The sequence below is a fragment of the Pleuronectes platessa genome, chromosome 3, assembly GCF_947347685.1.
Source record: "Pleuronectes platessa chromosome 3, fPlePla1.1, whole genome shotgun sequence".
Lineage (NCBI taxonomy): Eukaryota > Metazoa > Chordata > Actinopteri > Pleuronectiformes > Pleuronectidae > Pleuronectes > Pleuronectes platessa.
In genome coordinates, this window is record NC_070628.1 from 28,073,883 (window position 1) to 28,097,526 (window position 23,644).

Consider the following 23,644-nt stretch of genomic DNA (forward strand, 5'->3'; position numbering starts at 1 on the left):
CATTAAATAAAGTGCACTTGTGTGCTCACTGAGTGGGTTAACAAGGCACTCTCAATTGAAGGATCAACATGCCCCAGAGAGAACAAAGGCTCATTCATATCCAAGCCTTTCCAAAAAGTCATAAAACTTCTCAAAGGGGAAAAAGTAGGAATAAAACTCAGTATAATAATCCTCTCACAGTGTTGCACTCAAACGTAAAGGTAATGAAATGGTTGTACCTCATATGCTTCTACAGCACTATCCTGTCTTTAAAGTATTATTGGTGAAAGTCTGTTTGGGACAGACAAAAGAAACGTTTTAGCTCTCATGAGTGTTCCACGTATTTGCTACAAGGCATCGTGTCATTTTGTCCTTTACCGTAAAATAGTGGCAAAATACATTTTAGAGATTGCATAGTAATTGCATATGAATAATCAAGCCACAGTGTGAGACATCTCTTCACTACATCCTACAGTGGAGTAGACGAATCAAGCTTTTATTCAATCACTCCTGCACCCTCACGTCGGATTTCCCTTAGACCTTGATTATATCCTCTAAAAACTTGAAGACTGTTGCAGTGACGTATTTGCTTTGAGCTATCGGCATTATTTTCTCATACACATACACATCAGAATTGTAGGAAATAGAATAACTGAAATTGTAGGAAATAGGCCATTGTCTTGGTTTATACCATGTTTTAAGCCTAAAAGTCCGCTGATATCTTCCGATGAGGTGCTTTTAGGGACCTTCGGACATGCTAACGCCTGCTAGCTTAGCCACTTCTGGTTGACCTTTAGGCTTAAAACACGATATAAATGACCTTGTTACGAGTTGAATATGAATGTTGGGGCTTGCAGTCACTTGAATGACATCACACGAGCAGTATGGAAAAAAGTGTATTTGAACTATACAACTGTGAAGATTTCCCTCGTGTCTGAGCCTAATTTTTATGTTTAATTAAAATGTATGAAAGTTAACTATTTTGTTTTGTTAAATAGATGTCTTGAATTTGTATTCACGCAACTATAGTGACTAAGATGGGGGGGACACTGGCCCTTTTACAGGACTGGCATATTGAATATATAGTGCCCATGTCATAAAATGACTTGGTGTTAAAAGGGTTAAGGTTGCGAGGGTTCACCGACACAGCTCTGACTCCTTGACACTTTTTGCCTCCCACCCCCTGCTTCGACTTGACTGAAGAATTACTGTATTTGGTGCAATTTGATGGACTGCTGAACTGTGAATATGCTCCAGCCCCAGACAGCTGTCTAGCTCAGAGTGAAATGTGATGGATGGGTAGGAGAGCAAGGGGACATATGGAAATGACCCGGCATGAAAGGAAAGGGAAAATCTGTGCGCCTTTGTTTCACCAAATCCCCCAACCACACACAGGCAATTGCTCCTTTTCCTTTCACTGTTTCTGCCAGTAAGTCGACAGTGTCGGCTGCTTTATTTCAAATTAATCAATATCTGTGTGGCGGAATTTCTGGCACCTAATCCGGATTAAAATTCCTCCAGCAAATGTTAACGTTTCCCTTTGGAGGTCGCTAATATTGATCAAAAGAACTGAAGCCTGAACTCATTGGGATGCATTTATCACTCCTGTAGTGACATCCGCTGTCTCTACAAGCGACGTCAGGTCACAGAGGAAAGCTGGGTGGTACTGTGGTGACAACAGCGAAGGATCAGGATTGACAAAGTGGATCACCATCTCAGATAGAGTGGCAGCTAAGCATAATTTCCCAATAACTCACCATATTTGGCAACGCCTTAGTCAGCAGAAGGCTTGTGGGCCATCAATCCAATCGGAGGAGATTGATCCTGCTGAGTGTGTTCGCATGTGACTGTGGGAAAAAAAGAGAGGGAGAGATAGAGTAACAGGGAGGAGGAGGGAAAAAATAAAGCTTGCATCAGAGAGAAATGTGACTTCATATATAAGGTTGGCAGCTTTGTGTGCTTTCATTGGTCGTGCATGGGAGCAAACCAGCGTGTGCTTTGTTTGTTATGTGCAAAGAGAGCTGTGCTGGAGCTGGTGTTTGTTGGGGAGCCTTCAGCGTCTTCACATGCCAAGGTAGAGTGGAGGAGGTGACTGGAGGCTGCCGTGTGCTGGCTGTCTGAAAGGTCACTGACTGCTCCAGTCACTGACAGACTCCTCTAGCCGAGCAGACAGACTACTCCGAGATATACACCAACTCATTTACTCCAACAAATACAAATACTTCAAAGAGGTGCAGAAATTACATGTGAATATATTATGGTGGATAATGACCTTCACAGTGAAGACTTGCTGGTTTACAGAATTCACATTTATCAAAAGAATATAAAAACACGTTGAACCGTTCATGCGTAAAGAAATAGACAACCAAATGAACTCAGAGCTCAACAAACAACACAGCTCTTATCCTCACGCTCATGTTGCACTGTACTGACTGATTTGTTGCTATCGGCTGAAACCTGCTCTGCTCTAAATCTGATTTATGGCAAGCATAAACCTGAAGTGGGTGATGAATTACATTTTTTTAAAGCATAATAATACATCTTATTTACTATTCAAACCCACACATGAAGGATGTTTAAACAGGTTCACTCTATTATAATAGATTGTTTTTATTTATTGTGTATATAACTTTCAGTATATTTCCTTCAATTCATACCCAGAGCCTGTCTAATATCCCTGTGATGCGTGATCATCAATAAATTAAAAGGCTGTGGAAAATTCCACTGAGGGTTTTTCAATGGGCACCCTGCCATTTTAATCCATCAAGTGTATTATGGATTGTGGGATGTCTGCCCACCTGAAGCTGGTGGGTTTGAGGGTTTTTAGGGAATTACTAAAGAGTGGGCTGCTCCTACCTGCAAAGGTTGAAGCAAATTGAACATGTGCAAGTCCAAAGCAAGTCTCATGTCCTAACCTTTAAATTTCAAGCAAGTATGTGTTAAGTCAGGCAATACAAGTCATGTGCTCAGGTCAAGCAAGTCTCACATCAAATAATTTTGATAGCTACCTGTCTCCACGTATAAGTGACATGAATGACAGGATGGGGCCTTGTTTTGTTTGGACCTCCGGACCTTACTGTTTCCTCCAAAGTCAAGCAAAAGGTGTGAAAAGTCCTTTGGACCAAGTCTTTGTCCAACCGAGGTGGTCTTGGTCTGGATCCAACTGAACCATGGTTTAGTTGGTTTGCAGAGTGAAATCACTTTATTAGATGGTTCAGACAATCAGACTAATGCAGGAATTGAGACGGTATTGAACAGTAAAAGACGAAAAAGAAGCAGAAAGCCTTGCTGGTCTCTAGAAACAGAGTTTACCAGGCATAGTTATTTACAGTCTTCACCTTGGACATTGTGTTTGTATAACAAGGATGTTCATCGAACAACATCAGGCTCACACTCGTCTACAGGCCAATGAATCCTCCCCCCCACCTCTGTCACCTACTGTGGAATATATAGCATGCAAAAATATGTGGACATCAACACACTGTTCATGACACTCTTGTGTCAGTTGGACAAACATGGAGGTGACCATATTAATAATGGCCCATTCTGATTTCCATACATTTCTAGAACTTAACTGCAGGGATTTGTCTTGTTCTCTGTCAATCCCAAAGTTGTTCTATTGGAATGAAGATTTATCTATAGCATTATTATGTTGTATAGTACACGATGTAAAGAGCCCTAAAATGACACAAGTGTGCATCCTTTGAAGGTTGATACAGCCAGGAGCAAATCCATTTAACACTTAACAAGTAAGAACTTGTAACAATTTTAAATTGACAACGAGTTGCCAGGTCTATTGTCTCAAAAGATCAAATGTCAATCCGTGCTGCACATCCTCTGTGAACCTCGGGGATGTAATTTAAGTTTCTTTGGTCCGGATATGAACCTATTCTCAGTCACACTGTGTTCAGATTCAATATCTGACGGTTTTCACTCTGGTGCTGGTAAATATAATCAGGAGGTTGTGGAATGTTTTGTTCAATTAACTGTTGCCATTGGACTGAAAAGGCAATATAGAGATGCTCATGTGCCATACCAGTAAACACCACCTTGATACATGATATGACACACTGGCTGAGTTACTGAAATATGTGATTCATTTATTCTACACAGAAATCACGAAGTGAATGAATAGAGAGAAAACAAATACCTACATTTTCTGGAATATATAAAAAGCTGGTGAGATGTGATTACAAATGCACTCAGCAGCATTGCAGAGTCAAGCTGTTCAAGCATAGTGGCAAGTAGCAAAAAATGAGAGCCCAAATGAATCATTGATTTTCGGGGGAATAGCACTTGTTTCAGTTCAATGACAGACATAACACTTTTCCAAAAATAATGTAAGTTTAAAAATGTGCATTTCTTAGCTGTCATGGTCCAGTAGCTTTGCTTGATTGATTTTCATAATGAACATAAATTCCTGCCTCCTGGGATTCACATGAAAACAAGCAGTGCTTCCCGTGTCCTCTATATGCAGACATGAGGATTCTGAGGGTTTCTTTCCTCCTCCTCTTTATTAAATGTTTTGTTTGTTTTCTCTTCAAGACAAAGCTCTCCCTTGTTTACCATAATCCATTAAAACCCCTTTGGACTGAAAACCAGTAACTGAGAACTTATTTTTTAGTAGTTGAACATAAAACAGACAAACGCATGGCAATATTTCTTTTTTCTCAAATATGAAATCGGTGTTTTGCGGCAGAGCTTGTCAAATGGCAAATCATCAAATATTAATGGTGTCTTTATATATAGAAGTCCTTTGTCCCAGTCACTGTTCATACATCTGTCAGCGTGTCTGTGTCTGTGGTCTGCAAGGAGCTGTGTCCACCCTCAAGCTGTACGAACAAACTTCAGGTCCCTTTCTAAACATCAATGACTTGCAACTTTGCAAAGTCACTGTTTGGTCAAAACAACTTGCAAAGTCCAAACCACATCGATTTAAAGGCCAGTTTGTGATTCTGTGAAACAAAAACCACTATGTTTTGAATGCTGCTTTTTGTTGCTGCCATGGTTTGTTATTGTGATGTGACCCAGCTGCGTGGACTCCCACATATCCTCCACACCCTCACCCACTTCCATTATCTAGCTCAAGGGAAGGCTGAGTGCTACATTTTAGCTCAGCTCTTTTTTCAAATTGGACTGAATCATGAACAAATCTCGCTGCTGTCACCTGTCAGGTGATGTTACCAAGCTTTGTGTTAATCCCAGAAAAGCCAAACCTTGTTCGTCCTTTTTCACAAAACTAAGAGCTATCAACAACACAAGAGACACACTAATGTTGTTTGCTTATGGACAATTTGGTTTCTTATTGATGAAATGAGCAGCTTTCATTTCAATGTATGAGCTTTGCTCGAATGCCCCAACATCAATGCATTCATGACGTCTACCTACACATCAAGCACCTGGGAAACCGAGTTTTTAAATCAATGTGGTTAGACTTCAGGTCTTTGCAAACCAAGTCTGTATTTTTCATATCTGTTTTTTAAATCCATCATCCAATAAAAACCGTCATGCAAGAAGCTGCTCAAAGAAATTGAAGGATGGTAAACATGTTTCAGAGTCAGCGTGTGACATGGGATTGTATTTATTATAACTACTATAATTACTCCCAATCAATATTGACATACATAGCAGTGCACTGTGGTATTTGTAGGGAGCCCATTTCAAATTAGTTCACCGTTCTCAAAAAACAAGTTAATAAAGCACAGATCACAACACTACCAAAACATTATTTCAAAAGCTGTCAGGATTGAAATTAGCCATTTCTTGTAAACAAAATTTGATTACAAATATATTTGAGGGGCACTTAAGGTCAACTTGTACCCAAGCAACAAGACTTTTGTCAGGGACTGTATAACATCACCTTGTGAAGCTAATATCTTTTAGCAGCTCTTTCGCTTTACATGGAGCGAGTTTAGCAGTCATTTGAAGTACTGTTTCAATCCTTTTCAATGCCTCATTGAACTTAGGGGAGCTGCAGAGAGTTTGTAAAGAAAGAATAATTGTGCTTTTCTTCTCGACAAGCAACTCCTCTCACATCTACATCACAATCACCTGCCTGACAATTTGTCCAAAGTAAATTACAGTAAGAACAAAGGAGAAAGTGAATTCCAAACGACATAGTACAAAAATTGTTGACATTTACACAATCTATGTCCATTCTATGATCATGTGAAGTACAATTTCTTTGAGTAATCTAATTACACTTGTTTGCATAGTAAACGTATCACAAACATCAAAGAAATCAACACATGATTGTACCTGTTGAAGAAGTAGTGCTCCTGCACTTAACAAGGAGAACATGTTTTTGTTTGAAAATAATATTCTTTACACCGGTTATCGGTTATTGGTAAATTGTCCCTATACTGTCACTTCTCACCAACTGCATCATCACTTTATCCATTTTAGTTCTGGCAGCTAAAAAGGGGCTTATGAATACATATTGCTCTGCTAGGAACTATATTCATTGAAATCCAAGCAAAGCACTGCCTGTTGTCTATATTCAAGTCTGTACCCTGTTAAACAGGACTGAATTCTATGTGTAATTGACCACCCATAACCCATCGCCATGTTCAGCTGAGGTGCCAGATTTAATTGAGAAGCGATGTCTGCTTTTGGATTGGTCAGCTCAACTCTAGCGCTCCTCAGAGTCTGGCGAGAGTCAAAGTCAATGAAAGCCCTGAACTTTCTAACAGCATGAAAGAAATGAAAGCAGGTTGATAGAGATATGGGCCAGGAAAATGGGCAAGAGGGGAAAGTCAAGGAAGAGTAAAGAGACGGCAAAGAGGACGGTGAGAGCGATGGAACACCGGGTAGACATGCCCCTATTCAACTGCCAGCCGGTCTCTATGTTGCTGAATTACACCGGCTCTAAGAGGCACGGAGAGTTCCTTCTCTGTGAGAGTTAGGGCCTATAATCCTCGGAGTTGATAATAAGAGCTCAACCTCAATGATACATCAGGCCAATGAAGAACCTTAACAGCAAAGGCATCATTCTTCATTGCAAAACCCTGACACTTTTATTACCTCGCTTTTCTGAGGGCCGCTATTTATAGCATAGTATAGATACAAAGGGAACAGCAGCCAAGTGAGGCAGCTGAAGAGTATAATACTATAGTTCCACTTTTAACATTCAGATTTGGCTCTGTGGAAAAGAGGAGCGTGCAAAGTGCGTGCTGGCTCTTTGTTTATAAAAGAAAAGCAATATCAAGCTAAGTTGGTGTTTTCACAGTCATGAATAAAAATTGATGCACATGCACAAGCCATACATCTTAGTTTGCATTCAAAGGACCCGCTGTGCTGCTGATCAAATAGATACTCTGCCTCTAAAATATTCATCTTGAGCTCCCTCCGTCTCTTTTCTTCCTGTACAACAACAACATGAGAAGTAGAACAAGGATGCTCTGCAAGGTGCTGTTTCTTGGACATTTTCCCCATCTCAGTGGCTTAAGAAATGAGAGATGCATTGTCAGCATCAACGGAGCAACTGACTGAAAGAATAAAAGTGCTTCTCTTTGTAACTATCATGACAACCCTCCACTATCTCCCTGGCACGAGGAACATAAGGGAAAACACAAAAGCAGGCCCCATTCGAGTCTGTTAATGAGACCTAATGGTCCTTATTCTCTTTGTCTATAGAAAATCCTTTACTTTCTTTCTGAATTCAAGGCAACAAAGTAGATTATGTACCGGTAGCAACCAGAGGAACGGAGTGATCTTTTAGTTTCCATGCCGAGAACAAAGAAGTGAGGTCAGACTGGAGGACTCTGCAGTCTGCTGATTGTGACCTGCTTAAAGAGGACGGACAATTTTAAGAAGTTACCAACCAAACAAAGGGAAAAATTAAAGGACTTGGGATTTTCTTTTACAGCAAGGATCAATAACGACCTGAGGAAAAAACTCTTATCCGATTGGTATGTTGCATAGTTGATCAAATGTTTTCCTAATATAATATTACAGAATAATTTGTACAGTTATTTGTCAGTTTCATGATTTGACACATTCCGTGTGAATATTTGACACAGAAATACATGTGTTCTTCTTCTTTGGTGCTCACCACAACCTTAAAGGGAAAAAAAACTGTATGGTGTCTGATTTAGACTATAATCCAATTTTTGTTAATACACTAATATACCCTCTTAAACATGACTTAGATATGCATATCAAAATTATCCTCATGTCTATGTGTTATCATTATAGACAGGAGTCAGTCACTTAGCATAGTTTAGCATTAACTGAGCACATGAAATCATTGTGCCCGCACGCTGGTTGCCTTGAATTTATCAGTGAAAATGGAGGTATATCTGTGCGAGCATGAAACGTGTGAATTGAAGTGAAACAAGTGTGAAGACTATACTGTAAATCAAGCACACTGCTATATTACAAGCATTTTACTTTCACTTGAAACACAGTGTATGCGTGTGTGTGTGTGTGTGTGTGTGCTGAACCAGTTTTATTGCTATAGCGCTGGATTTTCTTTGTGCGGCTGACGCCTCTCTCCCCTTGTTTTCACTGATAAGCAACTCATGTCTCATGTTGTTGTTATTCTCACAAAACTTCATTATAGATTGTGATCAATTTTCATCTTTTGGGCACACTCTGCATCACACGAACACAGAAATCTGGTTGCTTGCAATCCATTTTGATAAGTTTGCTCTTTTTTATCAGCAGCGGTGGGAGACAGAATGGAATGGTCACATGGGCTCATCTTGTCTCAGCTTCTATGTTCAGTTGAATAACTAAGTGAAAAGTGTAATGGTCAAAATTAGACCATGAACCAATCCAATCAGGCTTTTATCTCCTTTTCTCCAAGGCTACTGGATGACCTTTTCTTCCTGTAATTGGTTTATGGAAAGTCTCTCACAGCTGCACTGAAGCTTGGCTCGATAAGTAAAGGCTGTTTCAAATGTCTGTTTTAAATTTTTACTGTGAAAAAGAACTGGTATTGCAATGATAAAACACAACTTATTTTCTATAACCTGTAAAAAACATTGTCCATTCAAATTCATCGAGGCTAATTGATTGTTCAGCTGTACAATAATCCCTGTCAGAATTACTTGTCTTGGGGAGAAATTTCAGAAGTTGTTTTATCTTGAGCTCAATAGTAATGTATTTTTTTCATAAATCACCTTGAGGGGACAAATTGTTCTTTTTTGGCAAGTCCGGATTATTGATCAGGAAATCAACAATCTCCTTCACATCCACAGGCCAGGTATGACGACACAGCAGCTCGAGAGGGGTCCCTTTCCCGGGTGTTACAACAAATATCTGGGTTGAATAATGATGCCATGTAATTCCACAATGACCCACCGTTTCTACTGCTTTCGAACAGTTCTGCAATTCATTCAGGAAAGGGATTCACCAGAAGTTGGGTGGTTAAAGTTTCATTTTCTTAATACATGCAATTGTTAGTTAATTAATAGTTCAACTCTGCAAGTTAAGCACAGCACAATTTGCTCAGTGCAGAGCTGTGATTGTTACATGCTCTTATAATTTACTGTACTTATTATTGTCATCATTTATAAGAACAGTTTCTTTCAGCCGCTCATGCTGGAAGAGAAGCAAATAGAGAAAAGTTTAGAATCTGATGACCCTTACCATCTCCTTGTAACCCTTCATTGTATAACCATTATTTTTTTAAATTGCAAAGGTCTCATTATATAGGGCGGTGCATCCTGTGGCAACTCATTACTAGATCATTAAATCCTGAGCAAACCACTTACTTCTATAAGCAGGGTTTTGTTTGGGGTCCTGCACAACAGAGCCGACTCTCTGAAATGACTCACTTAAAATGCTTTGGCTGTGAAGACGCTGGACGCCAGGCATGTCAGAATGAATCAAGCCATGCAACAAATGGCACCAACGGTTTGGTTTCCCCTGTTATGTGGTTGGCACAAACTGATGTCCCCTGCCCGCGACCCGCGATGGCACCACATGATGAGTTGAGACGTGCAGACTTTCTGAAGACAGAGACGCAGCGCGGTCTCATAGGAACTTCTCCGCAGTAACAGTTTTTTGCTTTCTGTGGAACTATGCAGTTTGATGGGCCAATTTCACAAAAAATGGACTGAGCTCTTTCTTCCCCTTCATTGCTTCTCTAGAATACAATTTCGAAGTCCAGGAGTCAGTCTGCAAAACACAATCATAAAGCAGAACATTTTTGAATTTTCACATGCATCTGCAGAAGCTGGCAATTCTAATTTCCCTGCCTGAACTCAGAATTTAGTTATGACAGTGAATCCTATGGTGTCATACTACTAAAGTCATCTGCACTTTAATGGATTTTTTTTATTTTTGTTTTGCTTTAATAGTGGTATGGCTCTAGGTCCTGGGGAGTGAAATATATTTAGAACTGTTGTGAGGATTGCCATGACATACAGAAAATATATCAGTGCAGCCCAGAGAGGAAAGCTCATCGACTTTGGTGCTTTTGTAATTACCACATTTTCTGTGTCATTGTTGTTTTCAGTAAGATATCACTCAACAAAATTGGCTGCAATGCAATGAAATACTTGTCCACGAAAGGTTGACATGTAATTCTTTGCAAGCTCTTCCCTTTGTTTTCTTTTTGAACATCAACAATAAACGCTACCATCAGGCGGAACTCAACTTGTTTTTTACTGATTTATTATAAGATTGTAGAAATTAATTCCTTCTGAGCATCAATACTTGGGCATTGACATAATGACAAAGTTAGCATGCTGATGTTAGCATTATGGTCAACGCACAGCCTCCTAGAGCTGCTAACATGTCAGTCCTCTGAGGATGTTCATAATTAACCATTAACTGACGATAAGTGTGGCAATAGACGATGCCAGAGACAAAACCTTGCTTTTCAGCATCTTTCTTACTTACACGGAGCAAACATAAATTCAAAACTAAACTTAAAGGTTGAGTGTGTCGTTTGTGGTGACATTTAGTGGTGAAGTTGCATGTTACAGCAAAATACCGCTCAGCCCACCCCTACCCTAAATATAAGAGAGAACCTGTGGTAACCTTCAGTTTTCATAAAAACTCAATAGGTGTTTAGCTTGTCCAGTGTGGATACAAAATCGACATCATCTGTTGAGAACAAAATGACATAACAACGGTCAATTGGAACCAAAATCATCTGAAAATGAACTATTCTGAAAATGAATGAGAACAAATTGAAATCACAGGCTGATCAAACCTGTGTGAATTTCATTAAAGCAACTCATAATGTAACTCAGTAGTGTGCATGGCAGGTCAGGGGAACGAGAGGGCCTGTCAATGGAATCAATGCCTTATTAATCAAGGAACCGCCTACACACTCTGACCACATGAGGCTGGGCATTTACCTGCACCAGGAGGAACCCAGGGTCCACAGCACCAGCGTGAGGTTTGACCACCTCATGCTACCAGTAGTGACAAGAACACTAGCAGAACTCAAAACTAGAAAAGAATCCGCAATTGTCTGTCACTTTCTTTGCACCGAAGCAGGTGCAATTGATTCACTTGTGCCTCCTGGAAAGATTGATATCCCTAACTGACCTGGTATTATACTGTGATGATTAAGAGTTAATTTTTTTGGAGCAGTCTATACTGTATACATATATATAACTACATATATATATTTATCCTAATGTTATATCTGCTGGTAAATTAGCTCCGCAATATAATATTATTATATAATTACATATTATTTATGCTTTTTTCTTCTCTTCGTATCACCACAGCCATTGTTGGCTAACAGTTAATGGTTGGGTCAAGAATATTGGCTGACAGACAAGAGAATTGCAAATGGAACACCCTCACTATGCACTCTGAGTTATGTTTCTCCCCAAATTTGAAGTTTCAGTGACAGAACAAAGACAAGCTAAAAGTTTGCTTTTATCCATCTCATGTTTGCCAAGTTCCTTCACTGTTAATAAAGACTATCTGCGTGATTCCCCCAGTGCGGTCGATAGGGTGGACGGAATAACGGTAATGGATGGTACACCAAGGTTGCATCACTACCACTTTCTGGTGTCAGCTAACCCAGCATCGTCACAGCAGATGTCAGTGTAAGCAGCCACCAAGGCCATCAGCGGACTGGCCCTTGTCAAACCAAGCCAATGGTTCAAGCATTTGATGGATAACATAATGTCCCTGAAAGGACAACCCAGCGCACTTGTTATGCTTTTACTGTGTGTGCGGTTTCTATCCAGATACACCTGCATTAGCTCAGGATATATATTATAGACTGAGCAGTTCTTTAAAGTATAACCCCCCCTCCCCCCCAACCAATCAGCATGTGCCATCCAGAAGCAGGAGACCGTCAGAGCTAGGGAGAAACGCAATTAAGGTTTAAGACGGATCCTGGCGTTAATCAGCTGTCCTGCTGCCTCCGAGTCGTGTCACCTCTGAGAAGATTTGCAATGACATGCGAGTACGCCTGCAGTGAAGGTTCTCTGCCTCACTTCTCCTCGTCTCCAGCTGACACCAGGGTGGGAAACATTACCACAGCTCAGAGACAGAGTGAGAGAGAAAAAGAGATATAACATGAAGATGAAAATGACAGACTCCAACTAATTCCTGTCGCTAGTTCGTTGCTGAATAATGAGCAGTATGTCCCTCTAATCAGAAATGATGTGCCTGTAGTAATACAAGGAGGAGGGAAAAAAGCTTATTCAGACTTGCTGTGCTGGAAGATGACTCTGATTAGATTAATAGTAGCTCATGCTGGAGGATGCGTTTAGACCTTGAGCTGTCAGGCACATCAGTATTTTTGAGAGTCAAAGCCAACAGTCATCATTGTGACTACAGTACAGTGTCTCTTTCTGTCTTTAATAACAGGTAGACAGGTAGAAATGTTCTTATTTGCACATGAGCTGTGGCTTGTGACAACTCCCAACTTAAATCTGACTCCATCTCTCACACTCTCTCCCATGTCTCCTTACACTTTATTCAATTACATTTTTACACCATTTTTTTACCAAAGGAAAAAAAGGCACAATATTTCCCACCTGTCAGGTGTCACCTGACCACCTGGTTTCTTTAGGCTAAAGTTGCATGATGTTACCATCAAGATACAACTTTTCAACTGAAACTTTAATATGAAAAATACCTCTTCATGTAAAATGTACAGTACAACAAGGTAATAGATAGCTACATAGCTTACTTTATTGATATTGAGTGGAATTAAATTGTCACAACAACAATAAACACAAGGTAAACAATACAGTTAAAATAAAATAATTGTTTGCCTTTTGAGAGAAAGCAGTAAAAGCCTTTATATTTGTTTTTTGGTAAAAAAAATGTTATATTCTTTTATATATATTGTATGTAATTACACAAGGTGCACTGAAAGTCCAAACACACACTTATATTGTGACATTATGATAAGGTTAAAAAGAAGTGGCATTACTGGTGGGCAAAGAATGGTGGTAATAATATATACTGATAAAATGATGATCATAATAATGATAATTACAATAATAATAATAACAATAATTGCAATAATAATAATAATAAGTATATTATAGTAACAATAATAAACATGTCATAAACATAAAGTAATAGAAAATTAATAATAACAATTATAATGATGATAAGCACAGCAGCAATATAACAAGGGGAATAGCAGTAAAAATAAAGTAGGAATAGTGTAGTATGACCAGCATGTAAGATGAATAGACATATAGGCTATACATAATTACATACATACATACATACATAGAAGTATAATATATAATATCAATATTGTGTACACTATCAGATCGTTGATATGATTTTTAGAAATGTATTATTCTTTATTTTACATTGTAAATTGTTGAAAATCTTGAAACTATGTTGTTTGCTAATTAACAAGTTTTACTGAAAAAAAAATTCTTAAATATTTTATGTTAAAAAACCCTATAATTTTAACAAGACCATACATATGGTGTTATTGCCAAACATATCCGTAAAATGGAACATATGACAAATTAGCACTGTTTCTGATAATGAAAAGGCCATTTTACTTTTATCACATATTTTACTTGTTAATACTTAATTATTGAACATATGTTTTGTACTTGTAACTGTATATATTTCCTCATTTATTCGTTATGTTATATTTAAATGGTGTATTTCTTATTGCACTTTTGTATCTGTGAAAGGTGCTGTACAAATGCAATTTTTTATTTACTCTTTCATTCTAACCTCTCGAATGTGATTGCTTTAAGGGATCTGATGTCAGATGGTAGTGATAATGATACTCACAGCTGGTTCTTGTTCTTTGTATGGCTTATTGGCATGTGGCAACCAATATCAAGGTGCATTACTGCCATCTACTGTGCTGGTGCATCGCCCCTGAAGGCACTGCAATACCAATATCAATAACAACTTGCTTAAACAAATCCTCACCTCCTCATACACTATATACAGACTCAAGGACAGACACACCCCTGACCTACAGCAAATTGCCTCGATTTTAAAGTTTGTTTTGTGCCAGAATTGTATATTAACCTTCATAATACAGCACATGTGCACTGTATGTGCTAAAATCTGATACAACATAAACTAATCTGAATGCAGAGAACAAGGTAACAAACGTTAGAAAAGGATAAATGAAACATGCAACTGATGTCACTTTTAGTATACTTCAAATTTAAAGGTTACACTATACAATATTTTATTTGTGACATTCTCCGCTTTTTCCGTGCCACAGTCCATTTTGCTACAGGAGGTATCATTTGCTTTCAGTAGCCACAGTCCTGTTTTTCTAATTAGTGAAGATGCAGGGCTGCATTCTTATAATAACAGCTCCCGCAGAGAAAATAAATCTCTTTGAAAATCTCAAAAATTGGCACTGTGGGCTCCCACTGAATTTACCCTACATGGAGAGAATTATAAGACATACAAAAACTGATATGTAGAACAAAGATACACAGAATGCTTTGTAACATATTTTATTTTTACAAAATGGTTTATGAGATTGTTGGATGTGTTTTAATTTATTTTGTGATGTGAAGCGAGTCTGTGTCTGTGTGTCAGTGAAGTTGCACAGCTTCCATTTCTTCCTATCTGCCTCCGTGTTACAATGTGTGTTGGAGGAAAGGCAGGGAGTCCACAAAGGCTTTGTCTTTATTGCTCTCTTGCTTGCACTTTGATAAGCTCTCACCCCCAGTGCAGGCTCCGCCGCTCGCCAGATAGTCTTTGCTTCGCTTGACTTCCTCTTGAGCCGGCCCGGGAGACAGATGCACCATGGGACAGAGAAATGAAGAGATGGGAGGTCACAGTGGCTGGTGTCCTGCTTGACATTGAAATGACAAAAATAGCCCCATGTAAATGACGGCTATTATTAACAATGTGAAATGTTTCCCCTCATTAACAAGCGATGGAATTTTTTCGCCGTGTTTATTGAAGACAATGTTGAATTCCTTTTCAGTCTGCACATATTTTTAGAGTTAGTTAAGCCCTAATTAGGTGTTGGAATGAGGCTGGCGTCTTACCTTACACTTGTGAAACAAACAACATCCTGACTGTGCTCCAAGAAAGATGAAATCATTGCCAAGAAATTTGAATCTGAAGGACTGACACTGCTGTTTCTTTATTCCTTTATGTTTTTATGTAGCATCAGGCAGGAAATGAACATCATTCAAATTGCTACAGTGTGTAACACCCATTTGCTCAGAATGCCTATTATGTTTTGAATATAGATAAAGACTTCATTGCAGAGCAGCAAAGAGTTGGGCAGCAAGCCAGAGTATGTTCTGTCTTTCAGCTTCACCTGTGCCAGAATATCCCTGCTTTTGACAAATTATGAATCCTCTCTGAAGATGTGCTCAGCGGGTTTACTCCACTCTTTCAGAAACTGCGGATCCAAAATGGCTCAAGCGTTTGAGAACATTCGCAGCAGCTTTACAGACAGTTGTCTTGGTAACGGTAGTGTTTCTATCTAAAGCTGAAAAAGTTGGGGTAGGATTTAGTCTCCTAATGTGAAATGGCTGCACCTAAAAACAGTTTTTGAGTTAAAGGGGCAGCACATAGCGTAATATGACAGGTTTATCTCGGCCTGCTGGAAAGGTTATTCTTCCCACTGTCTCCACATCCAACTGCTGTGATAAAGAAGACAGGCTCACAATCTCATTCCTGCCATACAGGCTTCTTGATTGGTTTATCAATTGACCTTCCCCTCACCTTGCAGCGTCATATTGATCCCCCAGCTCTTTTCTAAATTCCATGCCACTTCCTCAGGTAGAAACGTATGTTGTACCAGTCAAGGATAGAGCAATCAAATAAAGAGCTTCTGCTCCAAAAAGGTATAAGACACTCTAAAAGTTTGACTCAAAGACAAAAGGATTTAAGAACCTTTGGTAAACAAAACAGATTAAAGTAAGTCCCTTCTGCAAAAACAAATGTGTATTTGCTTATTGTTAATTCAGTTGGACGTTTGAGGTTCTCAGTGCAGGGTGATTTGTGCAGAGTTTGACCCAATAAGGCTGTTTTTTCACACTCATCGGCTGTGGAGGGAAACATTTCTCACTGCTCAATGTTGGTTTTACTGTACGTGTGTACGTTTGAGTTGCAACCGGTCGTGGTCCAAATGTATTAATTTGAATGTGATATGGAAAGACATCGAGGCTGTAGGGCACAAATCCTAGGAACGTTTGAAGGGTATTGTTTTCAGCCCTCTCTGTGTTTATTGATGACAACTCAACAACACATTGATGGTGGGGATATTATTTGGGAAGATATGCCCAATCTCCAGATGATTCACTCAAAATATTATATTTATCAGGAATGTACTCCTCAGTATATATCATACAATCATCAATGAAGTCAGAAATTTACATCAAATATAGATCACAATGCTTTTTTCTCGGATATCTCTGCATCCTGTAGGAAAATAAGACACAACCTTGTATAAATAAAAAAAATAAAAAGTGATTTAAATTAAAGTTACATTAACTGATTAATTATTTGGGGCAGCAGAAAGAAGAAATTGTAAACACAGCATGTATAAAATTCCATCAACTTTAAATGTGTTTGTTTGGATGTATGAGGAAATCATACATATGATCCACATTCAGTCACAAATGGGCCTCTCCAACTCACAATATCCTCACTGTAGTTCAACATCCACAACCATGAATTACTATCATTTAGCATCTGCGTGAGGATACTACTCAAAGTTTATGCTTGTTTAATTTAAAGGGTCAAAACTAAGTGGTGGGTGAAAAAGAGAGGAGGAAAACAAAACAAGGCCGACAAGTAGTAGTAAAAGAAGATGGGAGACAGGGAGAGAATATGAGAAACATCTGAACGAATAAAGACAAGAGGTAAGAAAAACCAAAGGAGAACAGTGTGAGACGAAGAAGAAGGCGACAAGCCCAGATGAAGAGAAATAAAAAGGGCTTTAGTTTGGAGGAATTCTCAGGGTGGTTAAGGTAATGGTGGGGTGAGATGTGGCTGGCAAGGGAAAAGGGGAACAAGGCATGACTGATGGAATAAATGAGGGAGAGGACTTCACTTCAAGGGGAGGATGGGAGCGAAATCGAAGAAGGGGGGAAGTAATTCACATAGGGGGAGATGGAGACAGAACGCGTGAGAGGGAGCATGAAGGAGCAGAGTGACAGGAAGAGAGTGACAGCGGAGGAGAAAGAGGGAGCTGAGAGGGAGCGCTGGGACTGATGTCCAGAAGGGGTTGAGTGCTGCAGTCTCCTCGCCTGTTTGGCCTTCATGGGACTCTAACACAAACAACCACAGCATACCCTGGTGGACACACATACGCAACTCTTTGAACATCTTAATTCTCTTCCTTCCAACCAGCGACGGCCTTCATCTGAAGGGTTGCATGTATTTAATTTGCATGTGATGCTGGTGAGTTAACATTCAGAGCGGTGACTTGTGAACACAATTTTGTTCTTGTATTTTCATTGTGGTTTGAGGCAGACATATCCATTCAAGGCTAAAGGGAATTATTTCCCCTTGGAGCCTGTGTTGACATGTACATAATGTCTGTGCACGGTACATGCACACATGGTGACGATGCTGGGCATGTTGCCCTTAAGTGCACAGCACGATGGAAACGGAAAAGCATTTAAACATTGTCTGTCACAGTCAGACACTTATGCGTTTCACCTAGCTCCAGTTCTCCGAGTGCAATCCTTTTCTTATTCTTAAAGTCATCACATCATTTAAAGCTAACATGGAGACTTGACATTATCATATCCGTGGAACACCATGTACCGATGGCTCAAGGCATAGAATGAGATGTGGAACATGGCGGTCACACAGACTCCATAAAAGTGCTAAAAAACTTTCTTTCTTTCTTTGGAAATCCAGTCCTTGATTCAATCATTACACATGATGCAATTCTAGCTTTACATTCTTAGCGCAACTATACTGTAGTATTTCCCTATAATAACCAAGACTTTGGCAGCCCAGCCTGAACACATTGACCCTTCTGTTAGAGCTGGATAGGCTAGTGGCATCACTAGGATTAATTCTGCCACACTGATGGGCTGGAGAGACGTCATTAAAGCTCTAACCTTCCTCTGCCGGTGAACAGAACTGCCTGCAACAATAGGCAGATAGTTCCTAAAAGCTGATGATAGAGCGATCGTCAGCTTGTGTTGTCAGTAACTGTACACTGGGGTACACCTTTGACAGATCACCAGCGAATCAAAGGGGCCAACATACAGAGACTAACAACCATTTACATTCACAGTCATACACAGATATCAATCTAGAGTCCCAAAACACACCTAACCCCAATCTACATGTCTTTGGACTGAGACTGGAGGAAACCAAGTATCTGGAGAAAATGAATGCAGACTCCTCACAGAAACACCCGGGCCTGAACTACTGTGCTGCCCCCTCCATCAACTCGTGAGACAAAACATCTGGCACTGTGGCTTGTATGATGTCACACTGTCCAGCAAGTGTCAGGGACCAAGCAGCCAAAAGACAAACAAGCACAGGATTACTTAAAAATAGGATGGGGGAGGAGGGGGGGGGGGGGGGGGGGGGTGAAAGAATAGACTGAAAAATGGCTTAAAAAGTAGAGCCATCCTTGATCTAGTGTATGTAATATTGAATGGTACAGCTTTATTTTTCTAAGATTAAAGGTCATCTGCCTCTGTTGTTCTATTACAGTGCCTTGCATAAGTATTCACCCCCTTTGGACTTTTCTACATTTTGTCATGGTATAACCACAGATTAAAATTTATTTCATCGTGAGTTTATGTAATGGACCAACACAAAATAGTGCATCATTTGGAAGTGGGGGGAAATATTACAATTATTTACAAATAAAAATCTGAAAAGTGTTGAGTGCATATGTATTCACCCCCTTTACTGTGAGACCCCTAACAAAGATCTGGTGCGACCAATTGCATTCACAAGTCACATTTGCAAGTCACATAATTAGTAAATAGGGTCCACCTGTCTGCAATTTAATCTCAGTATAAATACACCTGTTCTGTGACGGACTCAGAGTTTGTTGGAGATCATTACTGAACAAACAGCATCATGAAGACCAAGGAGCTCACCAAACAGGTCAGGGATAAAGTTGTGGAGAAATATGAAGCAGGGTTAGGTTATAAAAAAATATCCAGAGCTTTGAACATCTCTCTGAGCACCATAAAATCCATCATAAGAAAATGGAAAGAATATGGCACAACCGCAAACCTACCAAGAGGAGGCCGTCCACCCAAACTGAAGAGTCGGACAAGGAGAAAATTAATCAGAGAAGCAACCAGGAGGCCCATGGTTACTCTGGAGGAGTTGCAGAGATCCACAGCTGAGGTGGGAGAATCTGTCCACAGGACAACTATTAGTCGTCTACTCCACAAATCTGGCCTTTATGGAAGAGTGGCAAGAAGAAAGCCATTGTTGAAAGGGATCCATAAAAAATCCCGTTTGGAGTTTGCCAGAAGCCATGTGGGAGACACAGCAAACATGTGGAAGAAGGTGCTCTGGTCAGATGAGACCAAAATTGAACTTTTTGGCCTCAATGCAAAACGCTATGTGTGGCGAAAACCCAACACTGCCCATCACCCTGAGCACACCATCCCAACAGTGAAACATGGTGGTGGTAGCATCATGCTGTGGGGATGCTTCTCTTCAGCAGGTACAGGGAAACTGGTCAGAATAGAGGGAAAGATGGATGGAGCCAAATACAGGGAAATCCTTGAAGAAAATCTGATGCAGTCTGCAAAAGACTTGAGACTGGGGCGGAGGTTCATCTTCCAGCAGGACAATGACCCTAAACATACAGCCAGAGCTACAAAGGAATGGTTTGGATTAAAGAATGTTAATGTCTTAAAATGGCCCAGTCAAAGCCCAGACCTCAATCCAATAGAGAATCTATGGCAAGACTTGAAGATTGCGGTTCACAGACGGTCTCCATCCAATCTGACTGAGCTTCATCTTTTTTGCCAAGAAGAATGGACAAACCTTTCCATCTCTAGATGTGCAAAGCTGGTAGAGACATACCCCAAAAGACTTGCAGCTGTAATTGCAGCGAAAGGGGGTTCTACCAAGTATTGACACAGGGGGGTGAATACTTATGCACCCAACAGATGTCAACATTTTTGTTCTCATTATTGTTTGTGTCACAATAAAATTTATTTTGCACCTCCAAAGTACTATGCATGTTTTGTTGATCAAACGGGAAAAAGTTTATTTAAGTCTATTTGAATTCCAGTTAGTAACAGTACATAATGGGAAAAAGTCCAAGGGGGTGAATACTTATGCAAGGCACTGTACAGAGTGCTTTATTTGCTGTACAGCACCTTTGGACAAAAGTGGGTTTGCGAGGGGGCCGTGATCCCCCTCACCCCCTTGGGGGGTGTGAAGTAATGAAATGGGTAAGAGAAGTTCAGCATTAGATGGTGATAACTCACCCTGATGTTGGTTGACACCTGCCAATAAACCAAAGTAGAAGAAGAAAGGAAGAAGAAGCAGTGAACCAGGGACCCTATAGTTTAAGAGGAAGTTTGAAGAGGAAGAGGAGGTCACAGTAGATGGTCGTAATGCACCTTGATGTCGGTTGCCAACTGCCTATTAATCGAACAAAGAAGAAGAAGAAAGAAAACAAAGGCAGTAGACCACAGCCGAGCCCTGTACGTCAGATGCACATTATTGTTGTCACCCGCTTTATTACAGCCCTCCATTTGTTTCTATTTACGATCCATTCAATCATTGGAAATCATCACATAGTGTGTTTATCCACTTACCCTTAAGTGAACAGCTTAATTTTCCTGTGCAGTCATGCCTGTTTGTGTAAAAGGTTTCAGGTTTTTTTGGGCCTGCCTTTGCATCAACTGGTGGCACTTGTCATCCCAAGTTGACGTTTTATCCCATAAACAGCTCTTTCCAATTGACAAAGTAATTGCTCAGCTGTTGACATGCTACAGAGAGGCGGAGAAGCTTAATCACTTCTAGATAATGATCAGTTCCAGCTGCCATTTTGTTGTCGACTATCCTGACTCGTGTTTGCAGACTAATAAAAGCTTGTTTTTCGTTCTGTGTGCGAGACTGTCAATACTGGACTAGCAAGACATTTTGCAATCAAAGGTACAGAGAGCTCTTTCGTTCTGAATAGAGTGTAGAAAGTGGACAACTTTGAAACAGTCTGAGCTAAAATACAAAAGTATCTGAGGAGATGTATTGGAGAAGATTATTGTGCTTCTTGATTAGGATTCAACTTCAGAATCTTTTGTTTCACTTTGATCAGTCACTTTGATGCCGCCTTTGAATTGTGTCAAATGAATTATGAAGCAGGATTAATTGATTTAAATTCTACAAACAAGGCGCTTTTTAAAGCAGATTAATCTAGTCAGTCCTTGATTCACTGTGTTTCATTTTGTTCACTGCAATAGCTTTCTTTGAAAACTTTTCGGTTAAATCATTTTGGTGGAATGCAACATTTCAATCCTCAACACAATGTGTGTATATATATATATATACATGTCATACGCTAGTATTATGGCTTTGCTATACTGTGTAGTGCTTGATGTCAAAGGTGACGACTCTTTAAGGTCATGATCACAATGAAACTTTAGCAGGCTGTGTGCTGAACCGGTATTTAAAGTGTTGGCGGTTTGATTCCGTCTTAAGGACAGGTCGGACATTTAGTTATTCAATTAATGTTTTCACAAAAGTTGGGTAACTGCTGAGGCAACAAGGTTAATGCAAGCGCACTGTGACTGACATTTGTATTCAATAATTGCAAGTCAAACGGAGATTGAGAGGGGAGAGTTTACTTGAAATAGACAACCTGTCAAACTTTTTTCCCTTAAGCGTGCAGCAGTCTGTCAATTACCGCCACTGTCTGTTGCACAAAGATCACAGACAGCTGTGACCACACATTTAAATAAACAGTGAGAGTATCTGACAAAGGCTTTTCATTCAGTTTTCTGGCTTGATGAATCAAAAGTCAGTTTTAAGGTCAGTTGAAAAGGCACATTTCTAGATTTTCTTACAAAATTAGAAAGGACAAAAGTAGATTCTGTTTTTTGTATTGTTGAATTTGTGTCTCAGAATGTAAAGTGGGGATGAGATGACTTGTTTTTATGACACACACACACACACACACTCACACATTATTACTACAGCAACATGCAAAAGGGCTCTTGAAAAGAAATATGCATCTAAATACACACACGAGCCAGTTTTTATATGTGGTGTAGCCACAGGGCAAGAATCCACTTTCTTGTTATTCAACATTACTCTCCCCACTCGCTCTTTATTTCTCGCCTGCATGGCCTGACCCATACTGTACGCTAACAGTCTTAGTAGGAGAATACCATGGGTATGTGGCACATGTTCCCACAAGAGCCATCAGAGGGTCCCTGGTGTGCGGCTGGGCTTCACAGGGCTTGTGGGGATAGTGAGGCTCACTGAGGTTGAAAGGTCCTGAAAATCCCTGGGCCTTAGAGCTTCAGGAGGACATGAGAGGTTGAGCATGGCAGGACACTGGTTCCTTTCCAATATATGCAGGGACTTGGTTTCTCCTAATTCAGCCATAATCGCCGATGGGTATGTACAGTCAAGGCCAAACCTCCTGCATCCCTTTTTAGTGAAGTGACTGAAGGCAAGCTTGTCCTTATTTTTTTAAGCTGGTATAGGCTTTTCTGCAGAGAGGGACATGCTAAAGAGGGACATGGATGCTGATGAGGAAGAGCAGCAGTGATTTAGGCAGTGAAAGAGAACCGTACAGTTTACAACACACAAACTGATGAATGCAAATAGGAACTATTATGTAAAAGGAAGTTTTGTCTCTGTGAGCTCAGGTCAAAAATGTGTGATGAATGCTGAATAATGGCATAAGTGCCAAAGTCACTCTTTTTTTGTAGTTTCATATTGGCTTGACAATTATTTTTCACATTGCTAGGCCAGTCGTGGATCTTACTAGATCTCACTTGGATTGCCCCCCTCATCCCAGTGTGTCGGAATTGTGGTGGACTGGTGGTTCCTCTTTTTCTGCCAGGCACCTCAGTGAAACCCACTTCACTAAGTTGATCCTCAAGCTTTTCCCAGATTAGTCAACAGGTTCATTGGGATGAAGGTGCTAGGGCCAATTTAGTGAAGTAAAAGTAGAAACTGGCTTTAAAGTGTACTTGAGTAGAACTACAGTTTAAAAAAATGTATGCAAAGTAATTGTATGTTTACTTGTGTGTGTTACTTGTTTGGTTTTACTACCTACCCCTGGCAACAGAGTTGTGATCGTCCACTC

At 40.0% G+C, this 23,644-nt stretch overlaps 1 protein-coding gene across 1 annotated transcript in view; it reads left to right on the forward strand.

Moving 5' to 3' along the window:
* The window catches only part of sorcs3a (sortilin related VPS10 domain containing receptor 3a), a 221,469-nt gene that overhangs the window by 63,261 nt on the left and 134,564 nt on the right, over positions 1-23,644 (forward strand). The gene's annotated exons all lie outside the window — the stretch shown is intronic.